The sequence below is a fragment of the Cervus canadensis genome, chromosome 3 (assembly GCF_019320065.1).
Source record: "Cervus canadensis isolate Bull #8, Minnesota chromosome 3, ASM1932006v1, whole genome shotgun sequence".
NCBI lineage: Eukaryota > Metazoa > Chordata > Mammalia > Artiodactyla > Cervidae > Cervus > Cervus canadensis.
Window position 1 is genome coordinate 106146075 of NC_057388.1, and position 25687 is coordinate 106171761.

Below are 25687 nucleotides of genomic sequence, written 5' to 3' on the forward strand. Positions count from 1 at the left end.
CCCCGTGGACTGTAGCACACCAGGCTTCTCTGTCCATGGGATTTCCCAGGCAAGAGTAGGTTTTCATTTCCTTCTCCAGGTATCTTTCTGAACCAAGGATTCAACCCATATCTCCTGCATTGGCAGGTAGATTCTTTACCACAGGGCCACCTGGGAAACCCACATCCCCTGCATTGGCAGGTGGAATCTTTCCTGCTGGGCCACCTGGGGGGAGAGAGAGAGAAATGACAACAGTATTTGAACATAATATTGTTATATTCTGGTTTGTAATTGTTTTCAAAATCCACAAAGTCGTATCAGATTTTCATAATCCTACCTCACATCTATAAAAGGGCAAGTTTTATGAGTATGAGATGAAAGTCTGAGGAGCATAGTCTTTATTGTCATTAGTAGTTTGTGTTTGTGTTTTTTTTTTTTTTTTTTATAGGAATAGATTGGATTTGGAAGCTCAGTACAAACACTGTGAAACAGTAAAGACTTAAGAAGCTTTTCTCAAATTTCTAAACCACTTAGTGGTTCCTGATATGGCTAAGTGATTCCCTCTTTTAATGTCTAAGTGAATGCAATTCTTCAATGAAGCAGTGCAGAAATGTCAATGGGCTACATTTACATTCTGGGGAGTAAAGCCCCTAAGTATGAAATCCAAGGACTTAACACGTAGCAGCACTTCCTGAAGGCTAAGTCCCAGTACCAGGTGGGGTTTGAACCAGGAGAAGTTATACTTCTCTCTGGATAGGATCATTTTAGGACTCTCCAGGGCAGGCGCTTCTCAAGTTCATCTTATTCTCTGAGTATTATAGCTAGTGTATGATGTGTAGAAGTGACTGAATACCTTTTTCCTGAACTGATTCTATTTGTTTTATGAACATCATTACCTGATGATCTGAATAAAACTATTCTTTCAACAGAAATTTATTCTTATATCTGCTTTTTGAGAGAAAGATAGGATACTAAAAAGATTCTCTGAAAGAGGAAACTGGAGAGGTTTTTAGAGAACAAAAAATTAAAATAATTCATTGAAAGTAAAGGTTATTCAGAATTATAAACATTTTAGTATATTGTAGTAAGTGTGGAAGTGGACAAAGCCTGTAGTTGAAATAAAGAGATGAATTTATTTTAATCTTCTAGCCATTAATATATAAACTGCTTAAAAAATACATATCAAAGCAATGTAATGAAGGATTACAGTAATAAATTTTATGATGTTAGCTGCAGTTAATTTCCTTATGCATTTAAGATTAATAAACTGCTAATTAGAATATGCAAATAAAGGTTTCTGAAGCCTTAAAAATATTTTCTAGCACCTTAATCATAAATCTTGTTCAGTAACTATTTTGTTATATAATTGGGGAATAACAGATTGATGGGCCAATCTAATTAGGTGAAATTTACATGTATACAGTATTTTATAGTAAAGGACATGAAACTAATGATGAAATAGGGGAAAGTAGTTTAACATTTGTTATAGATATTAGCTGCAAACTTAGCTTAGTTTGAAAGTACTTTGTGCCATACAAAATATTAGCCACACCACGTAATCTGTACTGCACATCTGGTACACGGCTATAAGGGGAACACATCAGCTGTTTTAATGTTTATTAAGACTGTCACATTTGCATTTCACGCATGTCATCCTCAAGCACATATTTCGGGAATACTACTGATCATTCAGAGACCTGGATAATAATCAATTGCCTCATTATGCTAAGTGAGCAAAGGTATTAATATTTGCATTTTTTGAATTGTCAGTGCTTCAATATATAGATAGAGAGGTGTGCTAAGGCAAGTATCATATAAAAGCGAAGTAGATTTATTCTTCTCTCCAGTTAAGGTTTGTTTGTCCTTAATAGGGTAGGTACTCTCGTGGGGCTGGGGGACAGAAAGCAACTTTGAAACTATCATGGTTAAAAAACTTCTAAAGGGCTTATATATGCACACATATACATACATACAACATTGTTAAGTTAGAATGGACTCCAGTGATCATGGGGGCTTTCCTGGTGGCTCAGACGGTAAAGAATCTGCCTTCGATGTGGGAGACCCAGGTTTGATCCCTGAGTCAGGAAGATGCCCTGAAGAAGGCAGTGTTCTTGACTAGAGAATCCCATGGATAGAGGAGCCTGGTGGGCTACAGCCCACGGGGTCGCAAAGAGTTGGACATGCTGAGTGACTAGCCCTTTCACTTTCCAACGATCATATTATTTACTGCTTGGCAAGATCCCAAATGGAATTAGAACAAGAACCCTCTTGAAAATTAACTGAATTTCCAGAACACCAGAAGCATTTTGGACATTCTATTTGAGTTAACAGCTAACATATCCTAACATATTCAAATAACATAAACCACTTTTATACAATGTATCTATATTCTATATATTTGTCCAACATTCCCATGAAGAACAAACATAAGTGATTTAATCTCAAATTATACAAGTAAAATGATGAAATTTGAGATATGCAGACTCTGATTCATAATTAGTAGTTGAGAAAGGGGAAACTGAAAGTTTTGTGATTCAGGTCCTGTGGTCTTTTTATGGGTATACTGACTGAAGTATGTATGTAAACAAAATTCAACAAAGAAATATCCAAGCAGAGTAGCTGTGGTTTTATAGCACACAATAGAATTATGAGCCCATCAAGTCTTCCACATAGGGCTACTTTCTTTCTGATTTTCCTTACGTTCATCAGTATTTCACTAAATTTAGTTTAATTTTGCCTTTTTTCATGTATGAAGACACTGGTAACAATAGCAGCAATTACCTGGTCAATATTTTCTCTTCCCAGTGTTTTCAGAGTAATTTAAACAAATGAATAAGGACTTGAGAAGCATAAAGGATGCCTGAGAAGTAAATCATGTGTATGCATGGTAATTTTAAAAAGGATCAATCCCAGCCAGGACATGGAAGCAACACAGATGTTCATCGGCATATGAATGAATAAGAAAGTCGTGGTACATATACACAATGGAATATTACTCAGCCATTAAAAAGAATGCATTTGAATCAGTTCTAATGAGGTGGGTGAAACTGGAGCCTATTATACAGAGTGAAGTAAGTCAGAAAGAAAAACACCAAAACAGTATATTAACATATATATAAGAAAGATGGTAACGATGACCCTATATGCGAGACAGCAAAAGAGACACAAATGTAAAGAACAGACTTTTGGACACTGTGGGAGAAGGCAAAGGTGGGATGATTTGAGAGAATAGCATTGAAACATGTATATTATCATATGTGAAATAGATCGCCAGCCCAGGTTCGATGCATGAGACAGGGTGCTCAGGGCTGGCTCACTGGGATGACCCTGAGGGATGGGGTGGGGAGGGAGGCGGGAGGGGGGTTCAGGATGGGGGACACATGTATACCCATGGCTGATTCATGTCAATGTAGGGCAAAACCAATACAATATTGTAAAGTAATTAGCCTCCAATTAAAATAAATAAATTATTTTTTTAAAAAGGATCAACTCCCACTTTCTGTGTACACATTCAAGCTTCTTTTGAACATTCAATTAGCACAATAATCCTACATAGTCCCCCACTATCCCTTACCCTGAACAGAACAGTGAATGGGGCTTCTTTTCACTTCTTTCTTGTTCTTCATGACACCAAAATCTGTATGTTTAGTAGGCACTCATTTCAGTTCAGTTCAGTTCAGTCGCTCAATCGTGTCCAACTCTCTGCGACCCCATGAGTGGGCATGCCAGGCCTCCCTGTCCATCACCAACTCCCGGGCCTGCTCAGACTCATGTCCTTCAAGTCAGTGATGCCATCCAACCATCTCATCCTCTGTCATGCCCTTCTCTGCCGTCCTTCAATCTTTCCCAGGATCAGGGTCTTTTCAAACGAGTCAGTTCTTTGCATCAGGTGGCCAAAGTGTTGGAGCTTCAGCTTCAGCATCAGTCCTTCCAATGAATATTCAGGGCTGATTTCCTTTAGGATGGACTGGTTTGATCTCCTTGCAGTCCAGGGGACTCTCAAGACTCTTCTGCAACACCACAGTTCAAAAGCATCAATTCTTTGGTGCTCAGCTTTCTTTATACTCCAACTCTCACATCCATACATGACTACTGGAAAAACCATAGCTTTGACTATACAGACTTTGGTGGAAAAGTAATGTCTCTGCTTTTTAATATGCTGTCTAGTTTTGTCATAGCTTTTTTCCCCAAGGAGCAAGTATCTTTTAATTTCATGGCTGCAGTCACCATCTGCAGTGATTTTGGAGCCCAAGAAAATAAAGTCTGTCACTGTTTTCATTGTTTCCCCATCTATTTGCCTTGAAGTGATGGGACCGGATTCCAGGGTCTTAGTTTTTTGATCGTTGAGTTTTGAGCCAGCTTTTTCACTCTCCTCTTTCACTTTCACTTTCATGTAGCTCTTAAGTTCCTCTTCACTTTCTGCCATAAAGGTGATGTCATCTGCATATCTGAGATTATTGATATTTGTCTCAGCAATCTTGATTCCAGCTTCTGCTTCTTGCAGCCCAGCATTTCTCATGATGTACTCTGATATAAGTTAAATAAACAGGGTGACAGTATACAGCCTTGACGTACTCCTTTCCCAATTTGAAATCAGTTAGTTGTTCCATGTTCCAGTTCTATTTCTTCTTGACCTGCATACAGATTTCTCAGGAGGTAGGCAAGGTGGTCTGGTAATCCCAACTCTTCAAGAATTTTTCAGTTTGTTGTGATCCACGTAGTCAAAAGCTTTAGCTTAGTCAATGAAGCTGAAGTAGAGATTTTTCTGAAATTCTCTTTCTTTTTCTAAGATCTAATGGATCTTGGTAATTTGATCTCTAGTTCCTCTGCCTTTTCTAAATCCTGCTTGGACATCTGAAAGTTCTCAGTTCACATAGTGTTGAAGCCTAGCTTGGGGAATTTAGAGTATTACTTTTTGCTAGTGTGTGAAATGAGTGCAATTGTGCAGTAGTTTGAACATTCTTTGGCATTGCCTTTCTTTGGGATTGAAATGAAAACTGACCTTTTCCAGTCCTGTGGCCACTTGAGTTTTTCAGATTTGCTGGCATATTGAGTGCAGCACTTTACAGCACCTTAACAGCATCATCTCTTAGGATGTGAAATAGCTCAGCTGGCATTTCATCACCTCTGCTTGCTTTGTTCACAGCTAGTGCTCACACACTAGTAAAGTAATGCTCAAAATTCTCCAAGCCAGTCTTCAGCAATACATGAACCATGAACATCCAGATGTTCAAGGTGGTTTTAGAAAAGGCAGAGGAACCAGAGATCAAGTTGCCAACATCCCTGGATCATTGAAAAAGCAAGAGAGTTCCAGAAAAACATCTATTTCTGCTTTATTGACCATGCCAAAGCCTTCGACTGTGTGGATCACAATAAACTATGGAAAATTCTGAAAGAGATGGGAATACCAGACCACCTGACCTGCCTCTTGAAAAACCGATATGCAGGTCAGGAAGCAACAGTTAGAACTGGACATGGAACAACAGACTGGTTCCAAATAGGAAAAGGAGAACATCAAGGCTGTATATTGTCACCTTGCTTATTTAACTTATATGCAGAGTACATCATGAGAAACACTGAGCTGGAGGAAGCACAAGCTGGAATCAAGATTGCTGGGAGAAATATCAATAACCTCAGATATGCAGATGACACCACCCTTATGGCAGAAAGTGAAGAGGAACTAAAGAGCCTCTTGATGAAAGTGAAAGAGGAGAGTGAAAGAGTTGGCTTAAAGCTCAACATTCAGAAAACTAAGATCATGGCATCTGGTCCCATCACTTCATGGGAAATAGATGGAGAAACAGTGGAAACAGTGTCAGACTTTATTTTTGGGCTCCAAAATCACTGCACATGGTGATTGCAGCCATGAAATTAAAAGACGCTTACTCCTTGGAAGGAAAGTTATGACCAATCTAGAGAGCATATTAAAAAGTAGAGACGTTACTCTGCCAACAAAGGTCTATCTGGTCAAGGCTATGATTTTTCCAGTGGTCATGTATAGTTGTGAGAGCTGGACTGTGAATAAAGCTGAGCGCCGAAGAATTGATGCTTTTGAACTGTGGTGTTGGCGAAGACTCTTGAGAGTCCCTTGGACTGCAGGGAGATCCAACCAGTCCATCCTAAAGGAGATCAGTCCTGGGTGTTCATTGGAAAGACTGATGCTGAAGCTGAAACTCCAATACTTTGGCCACCTCATGCGAAGAGTTGACTCATTGGAAAAGACCCTGATGCTGGGAGGGATTGGGGGCAGGAGGAGAAGGGGATGACAGAGGATGAGATGGCTGGATGGCATCACCGACTCGATGGACATGGGTTTGAGTAAACTCCAAGAGTTGGTGATGGACAGGGAGGCCTGGTGTGCTGTGATTCATGGGGTCGCAAAGAGTTGGACACGACTGAGCGACTGAACTGAACTGAGCTGAGTGCTTAGTAGTAACTTCACAGAGTAAGTCAGATTCAAATTTTAAAAGGCACAAATGATTTAAAAGTATATTTTTTCATTCTTTAATTTCTCTAGGAATTGATGAGATCATGCAGATTTGAAATTTTTGAGCAAAATTTAAAACTGCTTTTACTCTGCATGTTATATTATTCTTTTATCTTAAATGTGAGTAAAGCAGTGATAAGATCATCCTATTTCAACTACCAGATCTTTAAGGAAAAAGTAACAGATGAAATTTTGTACAAATCAGGTTGTTTTCTAAAAGACCCACCAAGTTTTCCATTTTGGAATAAAACGTTCCAAGAGTTGCAGTGAACCCCTAATGAGCTTTATCAGCATATTGTTTTTAATGTGTTAGGGTTTAACTTTTACTCCTGCTTTACCTAGAGATTCTCAGTATGGTTGACTGCCATGAATTTTAAACACATTGAAACAAACTATCTCTTATCTTAAAATTATTTAAGTTCCCAAAAGGAACTTTAAACTTTCATAGAAGTGTCACTTTAAAATATAGACATTCTTTTGTGTCTTGACTTTCAGTTCCCTATAAACGTCAATCATGCAACTTTGATCCAATAAGGATTCTTTAGTATTAGCAAACATAATACATGCATATATATATATATGTATATGTGTGTATATATATATATATATACACCTATTCATTTTTTGAACTCATACTTATTAATGGAAAATTAATGTGAATAATTAATGTATTATTACACATTAGGCACTTGTTTTCTAAGATTATGCTATCACTTTTGCAAGTTCTAATAGCTTGACCATTGATGGCCCCCAAGAGACTACATTATCCTGAATTACTTTCTGCATGTAAGACATGTTCAGGAAAATTGTAGTGCTAGTTGCATCATGCACTATCCTAAGTTTTAAGAAATAAGTAATAGAAATATGGTATAGAACATAATGTTCTATTAAACAAATATTTAATTATTTATGAAAGAGCAATGTTAAATAAGAGCTTACCATACTTACTTTTTATAAAAGAAAAAATATAGGTTAGTTAGCTATTGGTGGGAGCTATATCATAACTTACAAGTTAAGCACTTACACCAAGCTTTTGAATAAGTACCATGTTAATTCACCTTGATAGTCTATTACTCATTAAGAATTCTGGATTTTTTATGTGTGGGTAGATTGTTTCCTTTTCATGCAGCTTTTAAAAACAAAACCAGCAGTATGAATTGGATGGAAGACATCTTTGAAATACGGCTCATTTTATACTGTGGACATATGAGAATCTAAAATATCATTTTTTCACATCTTATTTCACCTGTCGTTTCCATCACAAAAATCTACTTCCTCTTGCATAAAACCACAGTGTTTAAAACTATAAAAGCAAACACAGCAGTGAACAAATTCTCCCCTGGGTCTGTTTGCCATATGCTTTAAAACAGAACTGTTTGAATACCACAAATTAGCATTCCCAAATTTGAAGACAGAGACTGTTGTTTTGTTCTGTTTTACCACCTGCATAAGGGAAACCGATCTGAGGAATATTCTTCAAATTCTAATGGCTTGCTGAAAAATCATTTTTATATTGCAGAGGGATGATTCTTGCCACATTTTTATTTTTTTTTCCAGCTACATTTTTATTTTTGAAAGCTTCCAAGAGAAGCAGAATGAACTTGACTTTCTTTGAAAATGTAATTCTAAAACGTTGGAGAGATTTGGAAGCATGTTCTCATTCTGTATCTTTCCAAGTGCTCATTATTAATCATAAGTAAAATATGTTTCAGATAATAATGCTGAGCTTCATGCTGGTCTTTCAGTCATTCGATGAATTTTCATTAAGTGCTTATTCTGTGGCAGGTATGTTCTCTGTATATCAGATACAGCAATGAACAAAACGGAAAAAATCATTACCCTATGAAGCTTATATTCTACAAAGGGAGGCAAACAAATGGATGGGAAAACAAACAAATGCATACATAGATACATAAATTATATTGCATGATAGATGGTAATATTGCTGTAGAAAGAAATGAAGTAAGGAAGAGGACTAGTGAGTACAGGATTTGATTTAGAGTGTTAGAGTTTCAACAAAGGTCTGAAAGAGACAAGAGGGCAAAATACATAGATCCCTAGTGGAAATTTGCTCTAGGCCCTGAGAGCAGGAGATATGAGAGTCCTTCACTGGAACACAGCTAGGAGGGCTGTAGGCAGACTTATTGGCCCTTGTGAGTAGTTATAAGGGGACTGGCTTTAATTTATGTGAAAAGAAATACCATTGGTAGCATTTGAGCAGATTAGTACAGTTTTCTACTTTTCAAAGATAACTTCTTAAAAGTAAATAAAGAATAACATTGGGGTATCAGGAGACTATTGAGCTGCAAATATTGGAATGATGGTGTCTGGGATCTGGATAATTGTGATATATGTGGTGAGAACTTGTAAGATTTTATATAATTCTGAGCCAATTGGCTTGTTGTGTTGTTTAGACATGAAAGGTGAAAGAAAGACTGGGTTGAGGATAACTTCAAGACATTTGACTTGAGCAAGTATGGGATGGCTATTTACAGAAAAATATAGGAGAAGAAGATTTGAGGCAAAATATGAGAAATTAGAGTTGGACTCATTAAGTTTGAGACTCAAAATCCAAGTAGGGATGTTGAGTGGATAACTGCATATCTATCTGGATTTCTGAGAACTCCAGACTAGAGACACATACTTGAGTGTTGTTAGTGTGGCATTGGTTGTGAATGCATGTGTCCAAAAGAATCACCAAGAGGGTTATAGACACAGAGAAAGAGAGATGTTTGAAGACTGAGCCCTGGGTTCTTCACGATTTATAGTTTGTAGAGATGAGAAAAAAGATAAGACTTTAACCAAATGAAGTAGGAGGAAAACCAGGAGAGTAGATTGTCCTGGAAGGAGAATGGATATTTCTGTTGGAGTTATGCAATGAAATTGTGGGTGTAATGGATTTGCAAGACTATAGGAGAATAATTGCATGCAGTGAAGTATTAATGGTAAAGCAGGGGAAAGGGACAATAGCTAGAAGTGGAATAAATTTTTTAAAGTTCTGTGATTTTTAAAATTGGGTGAAATAGACTACTATTGGAATAAATCAGTAAAGAGAAAAAATTATATATGAGAAAGAAAGAAGAACTTCTGGATAATTGACCTTGACTGTGCAGGAAATTATGAAATACAGGATTCAGTGGATTCACTGCCTTATATAGAAGCAAGGACAGCTGATCTAAGTGAGAGGAGAGGAGGCGGAGTCCACAGGCTCATTTGCAGGTCGGTTAAAGGATACTGTGACGAAAGCTTTGGAGTATTTCTTCTGATTCCTTTTATTTTCTCAATGAAGTAAGAAGCTAAGACTAGGATGTGCAAAGGCTTGAGAAGGAAAAGCTATGCAACAGGCACCAAGAAGAGAGGAGAATAAGTGGACTCGATGTGTATGGTAGGATTACCAGATGGCAGCAGTGGTGGCTCACGTGAGTTTGGTGTTCATGGAATTAAACTGAGACCCTTCTTCATGTTATGGTCAATGGCCACGTAAGACCATTCTTCATGTTTATAGAGTCGTGTTTGGCATAGGCAGAATGAGTAAGTCAGCCATTGTTTGGAGACTGTGCAGCTGTATACAGCACATGAGAGGGGCAGGGGAGTTGTATTAACACACAAGTAAAGGGATGCAGTGACTAAGTATGGGACAGGAAGGAAGCGAGGGCATGAGGAATAGAGAGAGCTCAAAGGTGGTAGAGGGGTTTTCCTGGTAGCTCAGCCAGTAAAAAACCTGCCTGCAATGCAGGAGATCCGAGTTTGATCCCTAGGTCAGGAAGATCCCCTGGAGAAGGAGATGTCTACCCACTCCAGAATTGCCTGGAGAATCCCACGGACAGAGGAACCTAGGGGGCTACAGTCCTTGCAGTCACAAAAGAGTCAGACATGACTAACACTTGAGCTCCTCTTCCCGAGGATAAATTCCATGTTTAAAAGAAAAGATCTGAGTTCGCACGTTATAATACAGGAGAGCATTTTCCGTTCTCCATTGAGAATAATTCTCATCCATTTGTGCTCTCCTCATTTTGCAAGGAGAACATTCCTATGCAAGGAAATGTTAATGAGTATAAAAGCTCTGCACATAGTTCATGCTGATAGAAGATATATTTCACTGAAGGAAGAAGGTGTTCAATGTCACAGGGAAGAGGGCTGTATGAACCCTCTTCAACATTTTCCTTGAGTATCTCTTTCCCTTTTAAGATTTTGCCTTTAAAAAACATCTTTTTGCCACGTATCCTATGAAAATTCCTGGGAGGCAGTTTTTATCAGTAGATGTTGCCAGAGGATGAGAATTACAGAAGAGAGATTTTTATGAGGAATAAAGTGTCTGTACCCCAAAAGGGAGATCAAACTTTTAAAAAACAAAACTGAAAAAAATAAAGGAAAAAACAGACACCAAAAGCCGTAAAAGCACATAAATGAGTAGATTAGTTTATTTAATGGAAGAATTCATGCCAACTTCACATCACCATCCCAACCGCTCTCACCCCCACGACAGCCTCACAGCTCATACCGTCCCCTGTCCCCGAGTCAGAGCTCAATTCCCAGCCCCATTTATCAGGTCACAAGCCATAACTGGTCATTTTCCTGTGCTTCTTCAATTCTGTTTGCCTGGCAACAGTTTCTCTTTTAACATAGTTTTTCCCCTAAGGACAGGAGTCAAAGAGAAGGAGACAAAAATGTTAGCCTAAAAGAGACAGGTCGAAGATACCAATGAGCGTATCTCCAGATAAAGGCGTGAATCTTTGGGAAATGACAGAGACCTCTCCTCTGACAGAGAGCTGCTGTGGTGATCCTCAGTTTCAGACAAGAGGGTAAATTAAACAGGAGGCAATCTCATAGAATTTTGTGAGTGGCTCTAGGTTCTAATAGTTGCTCTAGCACAGTTATAGCAATTGTGATGATTATTATAAATATCTAAGTTACCTAGCTTTACCCAAACAATAGGGCTTCCCTGAAAGCTCAGTTGGCAAATAATCTCTGCCTGCAATGCGAGAGACCCCAGTTTAATTCCTGGGTCGGGAAGATCCCCTGGAGAAGGGATAGGCTACCCACTCCAGTATTCTTGGGCTTCCCTTATGGCTCGACTGGTAAAGAATCCACTTGCAATGTGGGAGACCTAGGTTTGATCCCTGGGTTGGAAAGATCCCCTGGAGAAGAGAAAGGCTATCCACTCCAGTATTCTGGCCTGGAGAATTCCATGGGCTATATAGTCCATGGGGTCACAAGAGTCAGGAATGACTGAGCGACTTTCACTCACTCACCCAAACAAAACTCTAGAATTCTCTATCATAAACATAATATATTGAGGTTTTAGTGATTTTCTTAAACAACAAAATAGCATCAAATAATCACTGAAAATTCACAGTATTGGGAGTGTTGAAAGAAATAATTATGCCCTTGTTTAATCAAATTTTCCATTACAAGCTGTATAGTTCCAAGTTTCTGAATCTTATTACACCTTTGGGGGAAAAACAGAATTTGAATCAAAGAGGCTATCATTCCTCAAGTTTTAAAGGATATTCTTTTTTTATTATTTAAAGGATACTCATTTTATTATTTTATAATATGAAGCAGTTTTTATTCTTTATTCCTTTGATCTAACTCTAATATAATTAAGGGAAGGATCCTGTTGTCTTTTTTATCTTCCATGCTTTACTTTTCATACATCTCTCCTGTTTCTTTCTGCTCTTCTATAGTAACTTATTTTAATCCTCATATTTCACCATTGTTATAAATGGTGATCAGAAACATTTAGCAAAAGATCTACTCTGTGCTAAACATCTTATTGTGTACTATGAGTGATTACAAAATAAATTAAAAGTACCCTTTAATTCTGAAGGTGTGAAAATCTAGAAGGAGGTCATAGACACACATAAAGGAGTATGACTTTTTGAAATTCCTGTGTTTATAGAATTCATGTGATTAAATTTGGATACGATTATTGAAGGAAACAAGCTTTCATAAAGGAATCAGGATTTGAATAAGTGGATTTTTTTGGAAAGAATGAATTTCAAGAGAGGATAATATGAGCAGAAGCTGCATTTGGTCACAACAACTTGCTGCCCTTTCTATTTGAGCAACAGTTTCCCCTTAAACCAAAAGAGGTGCTCAGACAAACCTCCTGACTGATGCAATGTTGCCATGTCTTCCTCTCTCTGGATCACTTGGCACTGGGAGCTAAAGTGTAGGCGCCATGTAATCAGAGAATGTCTCACCATATTCACCTTCCAGCCGTCCTGCCTCCCCTGCTTCCTCACCATCTCCAGAGATTCAACTAAGAATCTCTTCTCAGTTCTTCTCAATGAATACTCAGAAGTGGAATTGCTAGATCATTTGGTAATTCTATTTTTCATTGTTTAGGAACCTCCATATTGTTTTCTTTAATAGCTACACCATCTTATATTCCCACTCACAGTGCACAAGTGTACACAGTTTCTCCATATCCTCACCAACATTTATCTTTTTAAATAGGTAATAGCTATTCTAACAGATACGAAGAATGCACTGTTTATTGCAGCATTTTATCCCAGTGACTAAGGTATGAAAGCAATCTGAATGTCTATCAGCAGATGAATAGACAAAGAAAATATGGTATATACATATAAAGGAATATTACTCAGCCTTCAAAAAGAAGGAAATCCTGTCATTTGCAACAACATGGATGAATCATGAGGGATGTTGAGCGAAATACGTTGGTCATAGAAGGGCACATACTGCATGATCCTATTTATATGTGACATGTAAAGTAGTCAAACTCACGGAAGCAGAAAGTAGAATGGTGGTTTCCAGCCATGGGCGGAGGGAGAATGGGGGAGTTGTGTAGATAGGTATAAAGCTTCAGTCATGCAAGGTGACTTAGAGGTATGCTACACAGCGTCATGCCTACGGTTAACAGTACTACACTGTGCCCTTAAAAGTCTGCTGAGAGGGCACATCTCATGGTAAATATTCTTACTATAAGAATAATATGAGAAGAATCTGATCTCACTGTTTTCTCACGGCTTACCAGATGAATTCCATGTCCTTAGTACAGTCTACAGTCATCTCCAGGATGTGGACCCTACTTCATTAAAGTGAAAGTGTTAGTTGTTCAGTTGTGTCCGACTCTTCAAGATCCTAGGGACTATAGCCCTCCAGGCTCCTCTTTCCATGGAATTCTCCAGTTAAAAATACTGGAGTAGGTAGGCATTCTCTTCTCGAGGGGATCTTTCAGACCTAGGGATCTAACCCAGGTCTCCTGTGTTACAGGCAGATTCTTTTCTGTCCAAGGCACCAGGGAAGCCCAAGTCCAATTCTTTTTTTTTCTTAAACTTTGTATTTGGTATTGAAGTATAGCCTGTTAACAATGTCGTGATAGTTTCCAGTGGACAGTAAAGGGACTCAGCCATACATACGCATGTATCCATTCTCCCCCAGGTTCCCTCCTTTCCAGGCTGCCACATAGCATTGGGCAGAGTTCCCTGTGATATACAGTAGGACCTTGTTGGTTATCCATTTTAAATATAGCAGTGTGTTCATGTCCATCTCAAATTCCCTAACATCCTCCCATCCTTCCCCAGCAACAGCAGTCATAAATTTTTTCTCTAAGTCTCTGAGTCTGTTTTGTAAATAAGTTCATCTGTATCATGTCCTTTTAGATTCTACTTCACTAACCTTCTCTATATTTCTGTTGGCCATTTCTTTTCTCCAAAATGACTTTCTTCCACATAGCCCCAAATGCCTAATTTTCCAAGGTTCAACTCAGATGCCACCTTTGTTAATGAAGCTTTCTCCTAAGTAGAATACATTCATCTTTTTGCACATCGTTAAACCTTAGCAGATTCCCTTTAGTTTACTGCATTTGGATGTAGACGTCCCTATACTTCTGAAAGGTCGCTCATCAGTATTGAGCAAGGAACTGTGTCTCAGGCATCATGCCTGGTGTCTGTCACAGAGGTCATATCTGTTGAAAACTGTTGATTCATCAAAAAATAAGTGTTTATCATGTGATCATGCAACTAATTATTTTAAACCTTTCATAAAAGAAAATTATAGAACAATATGAGAACACAGAGCAAGGAAATTGAATGGAATCTGGGCTCTTGGGGTAGAAGGCAACACTGGGAGTCAGGAGAGGCCCCTTTGATATGTATAAATAGGCTTCCCTGGTGTCTCAGGCAGTAAAGAATCCACCTGCAATATAGGAGACCTGGGTTTGATCCCTGAGTCAGGAAGATCCCTTGGAGAAGGGAATGGCAACCCACCCCAGTTTTCTTGCCTGGAGAATTCAATGGACAGAGGAGCCTGGCAGGCTACAGTCCATGGGGTCACAGAGACTTGGATATGTTTTTCTTTTGATAAACTGAAGTTGTTTTCGAAACATCTTAATTTTTCTACTGGTTACCACTACACATTTTAATAATATAATTAATCATATCTTTCTAGTTGTATTAACCTTAAACCATATCAACTGACTCTTTCCTATGGAAGATAAGTTGATTAAATTATATTTGCATTTGTATAATTTGTACATTTGTATAATTTGTACAATTTGTATATTGTATAATTTTTATAACTGATATTTTGTCTTTGTAATGTAATTATTGCTTACTCTGTTTCTTTCCCCTTTGCCTCGATATTTTGATTATATTGTCAATTCAGTTTTTCTAGTGTTATCTTTATGCAAGTGCTATGATGCCAACTGGCTCTCTGAATGTAGTTCCAACATGCATGCTGGTTGATATTTTATTTGTTATTGCTCAGTCACTCAATCATGTCTAACTGTTTGTGACCCCATGGACTGCAGCATGCCAGGATTCCCTGTCCTTCACCATCTTCTGGAGATTACTCAAACTCATGTCCATTGAGTCGGTGATACCATCCAACCGTCTTGTCCCCTGTTGTCCTCATATATTTTGTGAAAATATATAAAAGAAAGGGATAACAGTGAAGGAAGGTGAATGTCAGGATAGCTCTCATTTGTCTGTGATTTGAGAGAATCATTCACTAAATTAGATGATAGTATTCAAAATCTGGAAAAATGCTTTCTGAATGTTTTGTTCTATTCAAAGTACAGACACAACACGAGTTAAGTCTGCATGATTAACATTTTATTACTTTCATAAGTTTGACAGTCAAAAAAGCTATAAGTCAAACCCTGGTTTGTAGCATTTGTCAATTTCTATCATGATATTTACTCCCACCTTGGCTAATTTCAAGCTGCCAATCTATTCTTACAGAATGTAGAAGAGATAGTAAGCAGCTACCATTATTAGAAATTCTGTTCTGCACTTGCAATAACATTAACAGCCTTAAGAGCATAGATAATGGCAAAATATAGTATAAAGTTTAAAAATTATATATGATCTTTGTCCAACACATTTGCTTTATAATCATACATTTATGTAATTTTATTTTGGTTAATAGCTTTAACAACCAGCTCACAAATTTCCTGAATAGTTAACAGTTATCTCTTGTGAGCCAGTTTGGAGATGAAGGGAGAGTAGAACTCCAACACACCACCACCTTCATACCATTACATAACATACTTAAGCATCTTTAATTGATTGGTTTGATTTTAGATAGTGTCCAATGCCAGAGCTTCCCTGTGGCTCAGTGGTAAAGAATCCGCGTGCAGTGCAGGAGGCACAGGTTCGATCCCTGGGTTGGGAAGATCCCCTGGAGAAGGAAATAGCAACCCTCCCCAGTATTTTTGCCCTGGAAATCCCGTGGACATAGGAGCCTACAGGCTACAGTCCACAGGGTCGCAAGAGGTAGACATGACTCAGTGGCTAAACCACCAATACCAGATTTCTATTAAAAATGAGAAAATTAGTGCATGTGCTGTTTTTTTATACCTTCTCCATTTATCCATAAGTTTCTCAGCTCACTGTCATGCTTGACTACATAGCTCCCTATAAAACCAATCTCATGTCATTGATACACATTATCACATATCATCAGAGATGCTAGCCTGTATAATTAGAAAAGAGAAATTAATAATAAGAATTAATACCTTAGGAGAAAAGAATAATCAATAATGACAAACTTAACAAATGATGGAGCAAGGAAGATCTTTCTAGGCAGAAAGCAGATCCCAGACATTATAAGCAAATGATAACCAATCAAGTGAAAGCAAGATAACTTTGACTGATAACTTTGACTCTATTATAAACTTTAACGCATGTGAGAGGAGAGGGGCTAGTGGCCTTAATAATTGCTTATAACTAAATTTTAAAAGCTATAACTTGATAAAGAAGAGGAAAAGTTATTTGGAGTGTTTTCCATAGTACCTTAAAACAAGAGTCAAAGTTCATGTCTCTTTCCCACTAATTCTGTTTTTTAAAAGTACATACTTTCTTAGAATAACTTTAGTATTATAGAAAACCTACAAAAATAGTTTTCCTTTGATTTTTTTAGAACTTTTTTTCTTTTAATCAAGGTGAAATTTTCAGGGCAAAATTAGACATTTTCATGGGAACAGTTCAGTGGCATTTAGTGCATTCATAATATTGTGCAACAGGAAGCTCTTTGCAATTCCAAAACATTTTTATCCCCCCAAAATCAGACTTTGCCAACAAAGGTCTATCTAGTCGAAGCTATGATTTTTCCAGTAGTCATGTACAGATGTGAGAGTTGAACCATTAAAAAGTCTGAGCGTGGAAGAACTGATGCCTTCAAATTGTGGTGCTGTACAAGGTTCTTGAGAGTCCCTTGGGCAGCGGGGAGATCAAACCAGTCAATTCTAAAGGAAATCAACCCTGAATATTCATTGGAAGGACTGATGCTGAAGCTGAAGCTCCAATACTTTGGCCACCTGATGCAAACAGCTGACTTATTAGAAAAGACCCTGATGCTGGGAAAAATTGAAGGCAAAAGGAGGAGTCAGCAGAGGATAAGATGGTTAGATAGCATCACTCACTCAATGGACATAAATTTGAGCAAACTCCAAGAGATAGTGAAGGGCAGGGAAGCCTGGCGTGTTGCGGTCTGTGAGGTCTCAAAGAGTCAAACACAACTTAGCAACTAAAAAACAAAAGGTGTTCATCACCCCATACCCACTTAGTCCACTGAGCTCTTACTCCCCATGACCACCTCCCCCAGCTCCTGGCAACCACCAATCCACACTCCATCTCTGTGGATTTACCTATGCTGAATATTTCATATGTGTGGAATGATACAATATGAGACTTTTTGTCTCAGTTTTTTTCACTTAACATAATGTTTTCGAGGTTCATTCACCCACTCATTCTTAATGGCTTTGCAAGTTCTAACACAAATTGGGGACTTCATTATTTTCCTGCTTTATTTACAACTTTTCTTTGCTTCTCACTCTGTGTTGTTAATGGTCTGAATCATCTCTAGTCCTCAGTAGGCTGAAGTTTTTCCCTTCAAATACATATTTCTTTCAATTCTCTAGTTGTATCAAAAAGTAAATGTTGATGTATAGAGTAGGTAATGTATCAGCAAGAATATGATGGTAAAATATATCACAGGTTAGAATTGTTTAGAAATGTGCGTGTGTGCATGCTAAGTCACTTCAGTTGTGTCCGACTCTTTGCAACCAATGGATTGTAGCCCACCAGGCTCCTCTGTCCATGGGATTCTCCAGGCAAGAATACTGGAGTGGGCTGCCATGCCGTCCTCCAGGGGTATATCCCAACCCTAGGATCGAACCTACATCTGTTATATCTCCTACATTGGCAGGCGGGTTTTTGTTTTTGTTTTTGTTTTTGCCACTAGCTACCCCTGGGAAGTCCTGTTTAGAAACCTACCCAGAGATAACTGTAAATTACTAACATCTAGCAATATATCAATATAACCTAGGGCCACCATTGTGCTACTCCAGGGAAGGCCATTCACATCGAGGTCCAATTCCCACAAGATGATGCAAGAAATATAACCATACCGATCCATTACCCTCATGGTTGCAGCTATTTTTCTTTATTCCACTGAATTTTACACCTGTACACTTCAAATTCAACCCAGGAATAATTCTCACCAACTTCCACATTTATTCTCAGAGGCCTAGAACTTTAAAAGTCACAAGGCATATGCCTAAATGATTAAAGAAGTGAGTCATTGTATTAGTGCTTAACTGAAGGAAGACCAGAAGGAAGAAATGAAGGCAGAAGTAAAGCGATGGAAACTTGGAAACTTACTGGTGTTTTCTGAGGGGACTCAATTGTTCCCCCTGCTCTGTCTTGGACAAAGTGCCAGCCTCAAAATGAGAAGCTGAAATGGGAACAGTGTGAAGCCTGTGTTAAGCGTTCTGCTTGAGAGAAATTGGTTGAAACAAGAGTGGTCCCTAAACTCCTACTATCCTTTAACATGTTTACTCATAACTATTACTCATCATCTGGCCCACCGGGTCTCCTTTTTTCCCAGAATGGTTCTGCCAACTGGCTTCATCGTGGACTCATTCTGGAAGGAGAGGCACTACAGGGTCTTAATGTCTGCTCTGAAATCTGAAGCTCAGAGGATGGATGGCATTTAGTTCACCGTATTCCTCTGGGATCTTCATGTAGGGAAATAATTTAACTGTTAAAAAAAAAAAAGTCTCTGAATTGCCATAAAGTGTTCTTCACGGAGCACCTCTCATTCACGCATTTAACTCTTTGGAGATGTGTTTTTGTTTTGCTAGTGATGTCTTTCGATATGTCAGGCTCTTTCCACTGAAGCTTAGATGTTTTGGATATTGGACCATTGTAGCTGAAAATTTTTCTTTCTTTGCCTTCATGGAAAAATGACCCTTGTGTAAAGTATAAATGAGGTTTGTTTGTGAGGAAAATGCACTCTTCCGTTACATGTTTCTGGGTGAAGGGATCTGTCAAGTTCTGCCTTTAGTAAATAATTGTAACTGCAGCAAAATCGACTTATTTTACTGTAATATTAATTTATCGTGTGACTTAGTGAGTATGGGAATACAGTCTGTAAAAAGTCATAGAAATAAATTATCAGCTGGAAGGTTTTTCAGTTTTTTAGCAATTTACTAAGTAACCTGCCCATAAGATACATTTTTATTAAATTACATATCCAAACAGAGTACTGCAAAATTCAGGTTGGAAATTTTTTGTAGTGGTTTTTTTTTTAGCAATTCCCATTAATCTGTACTCAAGTGGGCTTATTTTCTGAGATCATTTTAATTCTTTTAACAGAATCAGAGATTATATACTAATTCTGCCTTTTCATTACAAACACATAGACTTTTCATTAACAAGAATTCTAAGTTTCTCAACTAAACAAACATGGTATATTAAGTTATATACCAAACACATTTCAAGAAACTTCATTCTGGTCGTGAGGCATTGAGCGTTTTCTTATATGTCTTAAATATGTTCTATATGTTATACCTAAAATCACTTGGCCCTCCAACTAAGATAATCAGAGACTTTGCTGTTTTTCAATCATTCAGTCATATCTGACTCTTTGTGACCCCATGAACTGCAGCACGCCAGCCTTCCCCATCCTTCACTGTCTTCCAGAGTTTCCTCAAACTCATGTCCACTGAGTCAGTGATGCCATCTGACCATCTCATCCTCTTTCTTTGTCTTTTCCTTTTGCTTTCAATCTTTCCCAGCATCAAGTTCTTTTCCAATTTGTCGGCTCTTCACATCAGGTGTCCAAAGTATTGGAGCTGCGGCTTCAGCGTTCAGAGACCAGCATTTGTAATGTGCTTTCATTAATGCATTTACATGTATAACCCAGAATTAACACTCTAACAAATGTTGTTTCATTACTATGAACATCTAAATTGTCTTCTATTTGTTATATTTTCCCTTGAATTAATAAATATAGAAGCAGTTTGAAAGCTCTGATACATGCAAAAAGCTCAGTTCAGGACACATCATATACCTGGGTTTTGGATCCTGCTTTTTCTAACTACCTGTGTGAATGTGAGCTTGTTACTACACACGTCTGTGCCCCAATCTGTCATCTGGGAGGAGTATAGAAGGATTTGAAATAGAGCATAATTCTTAACCAGGAGACCATCAGATCACCTTGGGAATTTTTTTTTTCTTCTTTCCAAATAATCCTGTCCACACCTCCCTGCTTCCCTCAGCACTGTTCTGATTCAGTAGATTGAGTGTTTCATTTCCAGCTAAGTTCCTCTGGGAGGTGACATCCCTTCTTCAGTCCCTTCTTTAGTCCAGCACTAAAAGCTCTGACTCTGCGGGCCCCATAATTGCAGCCATTTGATGGAGAGTTGCATCAAATACCACTTGATGGTATTATCAAGTGTTGATATCCAGTTCTAGCAAAGCAAGGCTTGATCCCATGACAATTCCTGATGAGAAGTGCCTGAGCTCCTCTCGATCTGTCATGACAACAAATCCATTTCTGAGCCAAAAATCTTGATGTATAGTATAAGGTATGGCCCAAATGTGCATTTCAGCCTGGGAAGGAAATAGTTAAAAGTAGAATGGTGCTGTTAAAATAGTTAAAAGTAGGCTGGTGAGAAGTTGGGATGAATGGAGATTTTTGTAGCCACTGCATTCATTGGCAGCCTTCCCTCCCCAGACCCCAAAGGGCAAACCGGCATGAGCAGCTAAGATCAAAGCAGTAGGAGTGAACCTTCCCAGGTTTGCAGTTGAGGTGTTAATCAATGATCTGAGGAAAAAGCATTTCATATTTCCTTTTTTTAACTTTTATATTGGAATATAGCCAATTAACAATATAATATAGCTTCAGGTAGACAGCAAAGGGACTCAGCCATACGTATACATATAGCCTTTCTCCCCCAGACTCCGCTCCCATCCAGGCTGCCACATAACATTGAGCAGAGTTCCCTGTGCTATCCAGTGGGTCTATGCAGGTTATCCATTTTAAATATAGCAGTGCACACATGTCGACCCCAAACTCCCTACGTGTCCATTCCTCTCCTCCTTTCCTCGGCCCCCAACAACTGTAAGCTTGTTCTCTGAGTCTCTGAGTCTGCTTCTGTTTTGTGAATAAGTTCACATGTATCATTATTTTTTTGTGGTTCCGAATGTAAGGGATGTCGTATGATATTTGTCCTTCTCTGTCTGACTTATTTCACTCAGTATAACAATCTCTAGGTCTGTCCGTGTTGCTGCAAATGGTATTATTTCATTCTTTTTTAATGGATATCACTTTGTATCTCTTCTAGTTACCTTCTGAGTCCGTAACCAGGGCCAACCTCGTGGACAGAAGACCTGGGCAGTCCCAAAGGGACCCAAGCCCCGTGTGACTTGGCCCCATGCTTGTTCTAATGTGCTGCTGTCATTGTCTTGAAATTCTTAACAATTTTTGGACAGCTGTCCTGCATTTTCATTTTGTGCGTTGCCTGCAAATTATGTATACAGGCCTGCTTGTAGCAATAAAACCAGGCACTCCATATCATCTTCTTTGGCTCTTTTCTTTTTCCTTTGAGGATTTCTCTTTTAAGTCCATAGTATAGGCCCTATCAGGAATCATCCCCTCCCTTGGACAGCATCACACTTCAGCCACAGAGCAAGTTCATCCTCTTGGGTTCTGCTGACTGGCCGAATCTGGCCAGTACAGTTTTGTTCTGGAGGGCAGCCCTCTATACCGCTTGTCCATACATAGACCTCATTACAAGCCGCTTTCTCATCGCAGGAGGAAAAATCGCTTTCCTAATGCCCAGATCACGATAATTATGACACTCCAAAAACTGACAGCTAAGGCAAGTGACTGTCACCTACTCTTTATATACAGGTCTCTCCAGGTGAGGCTCGCAGTAAAAACCCACCTGCCAGTGCAGGAGACATAAGAGACATGGGTTCGATCACTGGGTCGGGAAGACCCCCTGGAAAAGGAAATGGCACCCCACTTTAGTAATCTTGCTGGAAAAATTCCATGGAAAGAGGATACTGAGGGCTACAGTCCACGAGGTTGCAAAGAGTCAAACTCAACTGAGCATCTGAGCAGCACTCTCCAGCAGAAGTGAATTTCAGAGCAGTCATCTCCTTGTTACTAGTAAAGTACTAGCAGGAAAAAGGGGAAAGTGAGGAGCCCCTAGAAGTTTATTTCTTGTTTATGTTTTTAATAGCCAAATAGAGGGCCCTAGGCATTTACTAAAAGGTACTTTCACATGTGTTAGTAGACAACTATTTCAGATAACAGATCAATAATACTCCATAAATGATTAAATTTATAATTTAGGTATTTATAGAGTAGGGACAAAAAAAGATACATTGAATACATTGATGTTTTTGCATTCATTAATGATACTCTCTCACTTTTGGATTGGATCCAGTGAGCCTCCAGCTAAGATTCAATATGGTCCATTTTGTAATATGATTCATGATGGAATCCCACAAGTCACTTTATGGAAAGGTAGTTCTACTTCAAGATCTAATCTTTGGCCAAAGTAATTTATGTGTATTCTAAATAAAAAGGAAATAGGAGAAATGGATAATGCAGCAGATATGGTATTAGGATGGGACTTCCCAGATGGCTCAGTGAGAAAGAATCCATGCGCCAATGTTGGAGACGGAGGAGATACAGGTTTTGACTCATGGGTCAGGAAGATCTCCTAGAGGAGGAAATGGCAACCCACTCCAGTATTCTTGCCAGGATAATCCCATGGACAGAGGAGCCTGGCGGGCTATAGTCCATGGTGTCGCAAAGAGTTGGACACAACTGAGTGACTGGTGGTGGTTTAGTTGCTGAGTCGTGTCTGACTCTTGCGACCCCATGGACTGTGGCCTCCCAGGCTCCTCTGTCCATGGGATTCTCCAGGCAAGAATACTGGAGTGGGTTGCCATTTCCTTCTCCAGGGGAATCTTCCCAACCCAGGAATCAAACCCAGATTTCCTGCATTGCAGGCAGATTCTGTACCGACTGAGCCATGAGGGAAGCCTGAGCGACTGCTGAGCAACTGAGCATGATGGTTCAGTTCAATTCAGTTCAGTCGCTCAGTCGTGTCCGACTCTTGGCGACCCCATGAATCGCAGCACACCAGGCCTCCCTGTCCCTCACCAACTCCGGGAGCATGATGGTATTTGTATTCAAAATATATTTTGTGAAATTATATATGCTGTCTATAAGTTTAGCTCTGAGCTTCACAGCAGCCAATACATTGGAGAAAAACCTGACTAGCAAGGTGGATACCAGTGTCCAGAAGAAAGGATATCCCAGCTAGCTTTGTAGCAATTTTCTGTAAGCACAGTTCCCCTGGACTGTGATACATACTGGGAAGCCTTAAGCTCAAGGTTAGAGTCCCTGGAAAGTAGATAATGTCCAGAGATAAGCACCATGGGGTACTAGAACACTTTGACTTGAAGTCTCATTGTCATTTTAAACTGAACATGTTTATGGATTTGTTTTTACCATCTAAGTATTCTTTCTTATTTTATTTTATTGTCTTTACAAATCACTGAAGAACTTAAAAAAAACCTGGTGACTTAGAATCAAAATTTCAGTCACTCATTTTTTTTTAACCCCTTATATCCAACTTATCACGAGTCCCATTTGTGTTTCCTTTGCAATCTCTTCTCTTCTCTTGATCATACCATGCCTGATGGACCACTCCTTTGGCCAGACTCCATGGCAGAGCTGAGCTAGTTGTGTGCCAACTTTGTTTTCGTTTCCTCCTGGGCAACATAACCAACTGGCATCTTATAAAGCCTGAATCGTAAATAGGAGTTTGTGAGCAGGTATTGTTTCTGCCTATTCAAGTTCCTATAAATTACATTTACAACTCTTTGTTGATGTCATGATGTTGATGGAGCTGTGGGTCTTCTGTGAATATGTGCACTGGCCATTGAACTGTTCCCTCGGCGAGCATGTGGTACACATTTTAAGCTCCTTAGTTTAGCACCTATGTCACGTTCTAATTTATGGCTGCTTCCTCCTGGCACTACCCCCGCAACACCACTGCACCAGCTAGTACCCCAGCTACTGGCAGTTACAAGCTTCATGCTTTGTCTGTGCTGGTGGTTTTGTGTAGAATCCTTCTTGCTTTCTGCTTAAGGATACCTCCTCCAAGCCTTCAAAGCTTAGCTTAAGTATCACTTCCTTTGTGAATTTTTCTCTGATCCCCTAGTTTGATTCTTTTCTTCCCATGCTATTGTTGTTGTTCAGTAACTAAGTCTTGTCCAACTCTCTGCAGCCCCGTGGACTGCAGCCTGTCTGGCTTCCTTGTCCTTCACTATCTCCCAGAGCCTGGTCAAACTCCTGTCCATTGAGTTGATGATCCCACCCAACCATCGCATTTTCTGTTGTACCCTTTTGCGCTCAATCTTTCCCAGCATCAGGTCTTTTCCAGTGAGTCAGCTCTGTGCATCAGGTGGCCAAGGTATTGGAGCTTCAGCTTCAGCATCAGTCCTTCCAGTGTATATTCAGGGTTGATTTCCTGATTAGGATTGACTGGTTTTATCTCCTTGCTATCCAAGAGACTCTGAAGAGTCTTCTCCAGCCCACAATTTGAAAACATCCATTCTTCAATGCCCAGACTTCTTTATGGTCCAACTCTCCCATCCACACCTGACTCCTGGAAAAACCGTAGCTTTGACTATATAGATCTTTGTTGGCAAAGTAATATCTCTGCTTTTTAATATACTGTTTAGGCTTGTCATGTGTCTCCATCATATTCAATCATATTTTTATCCTGGCATTTGCTGTACTGTTCCCTAAGTGTTGTTCTACTCCAAATATAATGTGAACACCTTGAGGACTGTAACCTTATATTATTTGACTTCATACCTAAATAACTCTAAAATGTTGAATGAATATGGTTTGTTTTCCATTTTGACATCTTCATGTTCTCTCTCTTTTACTCCAGGGCCTAAAATTAGCTCTCAGAACAGATGGCTGAAAGGAACTAGCCTTAACTAGGCTAAGATGTAGGTTTAATTGTGATCATGGACATGCTTCTTTCTCAGGGGTTCCATTTCTGAAATGGAAATTAATTTGATGCTTCTCTGGAGTGATGTTCAAATTAATGTTATGCCATTTGTAAAGGCCTTTAGGACTCTCAGATGAAGGGCATTTGATATTAACCTCATTGTTACTTGTAGCGGTTTGCCAGGTTCATCTATTTGCTACTCAGCAAGACATTTGACATTCTCTCCTCACACATCCCAGGATTCGTTAAGAGATTTCTAGAAGACTTTCAGGGATATACCTACTTCAATATCAACGTTCTTAGAATGTTGATCTTGACATCTGTACTTGGAATAGCTATGGGGTATTTAAATGCTCACCTAACATGCACTCAAGACTCTCTCATCCCTGTAAGGATTCTAAGTAGAATTTTACAACAAT

General features: G+C 39.0%; 1 protein-coding gene across 1 annotated transcript in view; it reads left to right on the plus strand.

Moving 5' to 3' along the window:
• The window catches only part of CNTNAP2 (contactin associated protein 2), a 2193843-nt gene that overhangs the window by 1502144 nt on the left and 666012 nt on the right, over nucleotides 1-25687 (plus strand). The window lies entirely within an intron of this gene.